Raw genomic sequence first — 8,004 nt, forward strand, 5'->3', positions numbered from 1 at the left:
AAGATCCTATGCTATAATAATCATGCCACATGAATATTTGACTACAAAACTGATACTATATTTCCAAGAGTAGTGATCAAATTCCTAACCACATAATCAATAAAAGAGGTGAATTATTAACATGCTAAAAAAAACTTATCTATGATTATACTAATAAGCAGGCACTACAAGAAACATCGTTAAAATCGATGGCTAAATCGACGGCAAAATAAACGGCGATGGTGGTCGCTATTAAGCTTGTCGATTTTTTAAAATTCGAATAAAATCGACGGCTTGCCTGGCCGTCGATAATAATTTAATAAAATCGACATTATTTTCGTCTATAATATGAGTTTGGGAATTTTACCTACTTATTAAAATCGACAACCTTGCCGTCAATATTATTATATAAAATCGACACCATTTTGTCGATATTTGATTCAATAAAATCAACAACATTGTCATTGATATTATTATATAAAATCGACGTAATTTCTGTCGATATTTGATTTAATAAAATCGACAAAACTGCCGTCGATTTCATTATTTAGATACCAACTAAAAGCGACAACGCTGCCGTCAATTTTAATAGCTATATTTTTTAATTATTTTTTTATTTAAAAAATAGTAATCAATTAATACAAACAAACTTTTAAATATAGAAATAAAATTTACAGAATATTAGATAACAGGTTGATTGATCGAAACCAAGAGGAAACAAGGGTTCTTGTGAACTAACTCTATCGGTTGGTTGATCGAGCTATTCGACACTTCGAATCCAAGTCACTGGTAATTGACCCTTGAAGTCATGTTCACCAAAGATAACATCCGCAATTCCCAGTGCTTCAGAACCAGTCAATCAAACAGCAACAAATGAATCAATCTTTTCCAACAATTGTGGCTCCAAGAGTAAGGTCTCCCGGATATCAGAATAACCAATGTTGGGATTTGTTCAGCAACTAACCAACAAGATTAAATAACTTCAGTTTTAGCTCCCACTGTTGCCTTGATAGCATCCAAGATTAAATATAATGGCATTCTTAAAAGCTTCAACTATATTAAATATATATACTAACTTAATTTTAATACATATTTTATACAAATAATTTATTTGGTGGCTAATTTTTTGTATATATGTAATATAGTTATAATTTTTAATGAATCTAAAACGTAAAAAGATACTTTAAAATAGATAGAGTATGATATTTTATTAATCTATTTTTCTGATTAAAATATGAATTCAATATTAGAAATTTTGTGTTAATTAAGCTTCCCTTTATTGATAGATGGCTCTTATCTTTTATTACTCTAGCATTTGAGTTTGACATTTTTGTATGTCTATTAGGTGATTATATATTCATTTTGGATTTTAGATGTTACAATATAATGAGTTTCACTTCACAATTCACAGAAATGAAAGAAGAACTTACCTTTAAAAAGAGGTCTCACTTTTCTGCCATGGAAAACAGAACGAAAAGCTCTTAGCAATGCCATTGCAGAAGGCTTCCCTAAACAATTTGAATATCAACACTTAGATTCATAATTAGGCTCAAAATGTTACCAACTAACCAACAAAATTCTGCAATGTGACATTAAACATGTAACTCAAATTAAGTAGCAAATTACCTTTGGATTCAGAATATCCAACCATGATTTTGTTAGCTTCTAGAAGCCTAGAAACCTCTCTACTAGATTCAAAAGCACGAAAGAATCTATGCTCAATTTCCTTCATGCTAATAACAAAATCTTTAGCTCTATGTGTGATGAAACGAGAAGGATCTTCTCTTTCAGTGTGCACATTTTCCACATTGCTTGGTAACTCCATCTTCAAACCTTCAACTACTCTTAAAACAAATGATAATTGATCCAACCTCCACACTGAAATCCAAGATCATTGGCATGAGTCCCAGCAACAAGGATTCTCTTTGCTTTCCTATCCAATGGAAGAAAAGGTTTGCTAATATCTTTTCCATTTTTCAACAGAACCAAGGACTTTCGAACTGCTTCATGTGTTAGATCTCTATGTTGCTACACAATGAGGGTAAATAGAGTTAGAACTAATTTTCTAACTATTGCTCACTTGACTTTATTTGAATATAGACATAGTTAAGCAGCAATAGTTTACACAATTACCTGCAATGATGTTGATATTTGAATCATGAAATAAAAATCAACTTAGAAAAGGTCAAAGAGATTATTTTCTTACCTTGCATCCAACCGTATCTAGTAAAGATCTGTCACTAAAAAGGAAATTCAAAAAGACCAGCGGCGAACTTCACTCTCAAAATTTGCTCAACAGCATCATCAATTATGCTTATTGGTACTTCCCCCGATTTAACAAGAGAGGTCAAATCTTCAATGAATGGTTCAAATTGTACACCCACCATTACCTGTATGTAATCTTAAATAAATGAACAATTTCAAAAAGTTCTAGTAAAAAATTCCACTTGTTGAAGATCTATACCATGTCAATTCCAGCATTGGAGCAGATTTAATGCAGTAGGGATAATTTGATCCATGAGGATGGCAAAGACGGTCAAGTCCCTCCCAGTCAAAAATCAAAAAGCCCTATATAACAACAGCAGTATAATTAAAATAAAAGTGCTATAACCAAACGAAGAAACAAAATAAAAGGCAAAAAAATTATACTGATATATGGAGGCTCATAAAACTATTTTTATATCAATCATATCCCTTTATACCCCAAAAGTAATAACATCAACATTATTCTTACCTCTGATGTGGCTGTTCTCCATTTCTTCATTATTTGGCTCACCATATATCAACATATATAAACATTATCTGCAGATGAACGAAAGACTTAGATTAAAAACTCTAAACCATATTGCAAGGAAAGTTTGAATGTTCCAATTGTAGGCTAGAAGAGCAACTATCTTTGACTTGAAAGTTCTTGTAACATCTTGAATTGTATCTTGAAGATCCTTGAAGTCGTTAATATCGGCAAAGACAAAAACCTACAGGGACAACAAAAATAGTGGAGTTTCATAATAACATATGCAGAACATGTGCATTTTCTAAGCAGAAATTTTAAACCTTACTTAAAAATTGTGAGCACAAACTCCAATAAAGAGACAGAAAAATAACAGAATTCAAACCAAGTGAAAATCTAATTTAAGGTTGAAACTGAAAATAATAGCAACATGAAGCTTGACGGGGCTTGAGTAGACACTGATAGAGTTCATTTCAGTCAGTTTTGTCACTAATGGAAACTTGTTGTAGTCCAAAAACTCCAATATTTTACTTGTTGTGAAAGCTCTGTCTGCATAATCAGCAAGTTTTGCATTCTTTACTTACATCAGACTATTTGGTCCACCACATTTTAATTAATTGAGCCACCGTGACTACGCTGTAAGACAAAATACTACTATCATCATTACATTATATATATACTAATATGAAATTAATTACTTGCAACTCTCTTTGCGGATTCTTACCCTACTTTTATATAACTAGTATCATGCAAATTGATCAGCTAAAAGAACCTCTTGCTTCACTATTTTCTCCTCTATCTAATAATTGTTTTAATTAACTATTTCATCAACATTACAGTGCAATTCAGTCTAGTAAGTCAGCATTGAAAGGGATTTAAATTTCAAAATATAATTTAGTTTTGCCAAGCTAGATTCCACATTAACAAAAGCAAAATAAACAAACGCAATTAGGTTTAACAAACTAGTTGAGCTGAAGTAATGTGATGAATTGATTATGCTAATTAGGTTTAACAAATGCAAATTCAGAATTTCATAATGAAAATAGTAGATACAAAAATTACAAAAATAAATATAATAATCAAAGAGAGAGACAGAGAGGAACTTACAAGAAACTACGATGGCAACGTGCTCTGGCGACGGGCTCACAGCGACGCTGATCGGCAAAGATGTTGCAACGACGAATCTGTGGAAGAAGAACTTACATGTAGATTCACAAATAACAATGTGATAAAGTGATAGATATATATATATATATATATATATATATATATATATATATATATATATAGAGAGAGAGAGAGAGAGAGAGAGAGAGAGAGAGGAACTTATATGAAGAGGATGGCGCGGTGGCAAGCTTGGCGAAGGAGAAGCAGCTCTGCTCTCAGGCAGAGGATGGCAGGTTTTCTCAGGTGTCAGAGAAGAAGAAGCTTTGCACTCTGCCTCTCTCCGTGACCGTGACTCCGTATCTGCTCTCTACTCTTAGGCGTTGGAGGAGAAGCAGCCTCACTACCTTGAACCCTGATTGTCTCAAGGATTGGGGTTAAATTTTGGGGGAAATGAGTGAAACAAGGGACGCGGGAAGCAAACGAGGGAGTGATGTTTTTTTGGATAAAAATCGACGGCTGTTTCGTCGATTTTAGTTAAAATAAAAATCAACACTTTAGCCGTCGATTTTATATAATAAATCTACACCGCCTATTTCACTTACAAAAGAAATCTCTATCGTCTAAATTTATCGATGACAAAAATCATCGATATTTTAATTATTAAAATAGACCACAAGTCCGTCGATTTTAAAGGGAAAAAAATTTCAACTACTGTTTCGTCAGTTGTGTGACGATAATATTAAGGGGTTAGAAGGTTGCCAAAATAATAGACGACATTATCATCGATTTTGATATTTTATTTCTAATCACCTCTTTTCTATTTTATCAACGACTAGCCGTCAAAAAATATCGATGGAAAACTTGGCCGTCGATTTTTGGCGTCAATAATTACACTATTTTTTGTAGTGAGGGGAAAATGAATCATCAGTGCAAGAAGTTGTACAAGATTCCATTTTGGTTTGAGTTGGGAAAAAATTGAAATGCTTAGGTGGACTTTGCAACAGATCAATGCTTCCTTCAAGCATTTTAATGACCTTACTCATGGGAGGTCTTTTTGATGGAATTGTTTGAATGCACCACAACCCTACAATGATCATTTTTCTCACTCTCTCACCTTCCTCATTGCTCATACTAGCACCTTGCCATGCTACACTACTCTTGTCACTTTCAATATGCTTGTATATCTAATGAGGAAAATACAACTCACTAGAATGACTAGTTACCTCAGCATTTGTGTTATTATGCTTCCCACCCATCATTTCCAGAATCATCATTTCGTAACTATATACATCAGATTTATGCGATGCTCCACCAAAGTGTCTGTTCCATACTTCTGGAGCTATGTACCCTATTGTCCCTCTAGCATCTAACATTGTGACAATGCTGTGTGTCTTTGAGCACAGCTTAGCCAACCCGAAATCTGAGATTTTAGGGTTAAAGTTCTTATTTAGGAGGATGTTGTTTGGTTTTATGTCGAAATGGAGAATCCTCGTGTTGCAAACTCGGTGCAAGTATTTTAGCCCTCGAGTTATCCCTTTCGCAATCCGGTGTAGCCTTTCCCAACTCAAAGGTGGATTGGTTACAGGATCATTGTTATGTATATACTTTTCAAGCGATCTATTCGGCACGAATTCATAGACAAGAGCTTTTTTCTTGTTACCTTTGAGACAGAATTCGAGCAATGCAACACTGTTTACATGAGATGTTTTACTAATACTCATGAACTCATTGATGAACTCCTCACCATTCCCTTTGCAAGCTTTAAGAAGCTTTACAGCCACAGGACCACCATTGTTAAGGAATCCTTTGTATACTTCTCCATAAGGGTTAAGTACGATTTTGGTCCCTAACATAGAGGCTGAAAATTTATTTCGTCCTCGGCCTTTTTTTGCTACAAAATAGTCCTGAAAGTTCTAGTTTGTTTTAAAATCGTTCTTTTTACCAAAATTTTAATTTTTATTCCAAAAATACATCTAATTAAAAAAGAAAAAAAAAACAAAAACATAAATAAGGGGGAAAGGGGGAAGGGAATCATGCACACTGGAGGGAGGGGGAGTTGGTTCAGAAGAGGTGGAAGGGAAGGTGGGGAAGGGAAGGGGAAGGGCCACCGCCACTGATCCTCGCCACCGCCGTCGCTGCTGCTCCTCTCCCCTCTTTCTTCCTCGTCCTTCTTTCTTTCTTCTTCTCTCTCTCTTTCCCCTCTCCCGTTTTTTTTGTGCCCTCGCTGTAGCCAGCCTGTCGTCGCCGTGCTGCCTGCGAACCCATCACATTCCTCTTCTATTTCCTTTCCGCACTTCATCTCTGCTCTACTTCTATTTGGCCACTCCCAGTTCTTTGTGGCTTTGACAAGTGAAACAGGGCCCAGCCTCTGTTTTTAGTTCTCTAGCCACTCACAACCGCCTTTAGGCCGGCCACCTCTTCTGCTTCGGCTAGCACATTCTTCGACCACCTCCAGTCCCTTCCTGTCATGCCTAAACCGTCGGTGCTCCACCACTGTCTCTTCTGTCCCCCTCTTTTTTGTTTTCTATTTTCATAATCCAGGTTACCATTTTGCTTTCAATTTCTGTTTTTGGTTAGTATTAGTTCCTTGATTTGATTCTGGATTTGTTTAGCTGAATTTTGATTTTCTGTTAGTTGATTTTATGTGGGTATTGAATTGATGAAAGTTGCTGCTGAATTGTTGTTGTTGAATTAGTTTAGATTTGATAGAATTAGCTTAGGTTATTGAATTTCTGTTAATAGTTAACTGTATACATGATCCATTGTTGTTGTTGTTGTTCTTCTGCGTCTGGTTGTTGTTATTTCTTCTGCTGTTCTTCTGCTTCTAGTTCAGCTTCAACTTCAGCTTCAGCTCCTGTTTTTTGTTGATTTTGAAGAAAAAGGGAGAAGGGTATTTTCGTCCGAAGGATGATTTTAAAACAAATTGGAACCTTTGGGACCATTTTGTAGCGAAAAAAAAGGCTAGGGACGAAATAAATTTTCGGCCTTTACGTTAGGGACCAAAATCGTATTTAACCCTAAATGTATTGAAAACTTAAATTTTTTATATTTATAATAAAAACTTATTTTATAATCATAATATATGCTTTTAGGACACAAGATAGATAAACCCTTATTTAAATAATTGATTTAATTAAAACCAATTGATTGTTATTATAACAATGTCTGTTGTAAAATTAATAGTTTTTACTGACTTTAGTGCTTTTGTTTGTTTTTGTTTCGGGTAAAAAATATTTTAAATTATCAATTATTGATATAGTATAGAATATTAAACCGTGACATAATGTAATGATAAAATCGATTAAATGACCGTGTGCGATTTTATTTTTAACAGTATTAGTGGAGTTTTGAACTGATGTTACGATAAATCGTTTTTTGATGATGATATAAAAAAGAATAAAAACTTATTTAGTTTGTTATTATGATCTAGGATTGGTTTTAAAAAAGTAGTGCAAATAATTAAATGAAAATTTTCTGCTCTCGTTGCATGTTATATTATTCAAGGAGATTTTTCGCAATAGCCAAAGAAGAAACAATGAACGAATTTTCAACATTGGCAACAAAGCTGGTTGGTTCTCAGGACCATTAGGGATTGAAATGGCCAATTACTCTGGGCATTTTAAATATTTTAGAATAAGATGTTAGGACTAATGTTCAATTGAATTATTGGAACGACAATATTAAAACATGACAAAATAAAAAAATCAATGCAATTCTACTAACTAAGCAGCCCACAAAATAACATAAAACACTTATCGGTAAAGTCCAACGGTAAAAAAGGGTTAAATACACATTAATCTAAATTGTTTGTGATTACTCCGTCCAAACAAAAAATTGCTTGTGATTAACAAGCTTGTGAGAACTGAATTGATCGTTAAACTGGTTAAATAATTAGTTCAATGATTTAATAGTTCAACCAAAATTAAATCATAATTAAATCGATTTAATTAAATATACAATAAAATTATTAAAAATTCAATATAAATTCAATATACATGTAGAGATTATAGAATTAATACAGTGACTTAGTATAAATATTTGTAAATGTGTAAAAGACATGCAGATCATAATTGAATCAAATTTTTTTTTTTCATTCTCAAATTTTCTTTCACTCTCTATAAGACTTCTTGCACAACAATAAGTTATTGCTGCATAATTCTCCTGTGCAAGTTCATCTTTTTAGAACA

At 33.6% G+C, this 8,004-nt stretch overlaps 2 pseudogenes; both read right to left on the minus strand.

Annotated features, from left to right (window-relative positions):
* Nucleotides 1-1,824: 1,824 nt before the first annotated feature.
* On the minus strand, nt 1,825-2,735 carry LOC130949064 (uncharacterized; annotated as a pseudogene).
* A 16-nt stretch (nt 2,736-2,751) lies between these two features.
* Nucleotides 2,752-6,082, minus strand: LOC130949066 (LEAF RUST 10 DISEASE-RESISTANCE LOCUS RECEPTOR-LIKE PROTEIN KINASE-like 2.1; annotated as a pseudogene).
* Between the last annotated feature and the right edge of the window lie 1,922 nt (nt 6,083-8,004).

The sequence above is a fragment of the Arachis stenosperma genome, chromosome 9 (genome assembly GCF_014773155.1).
Source record: "Arachis stenosperma cultivar V10309 chromosome 9, arast.V10309.gnm1.PFL2, whole genome shotgun sequence".
NCBI lineage: Eukaryota > Viridiplantae > Streptophyta > Magnoliopsida > Fabales > Fabaceae > Arachis > Arachis stenosperma.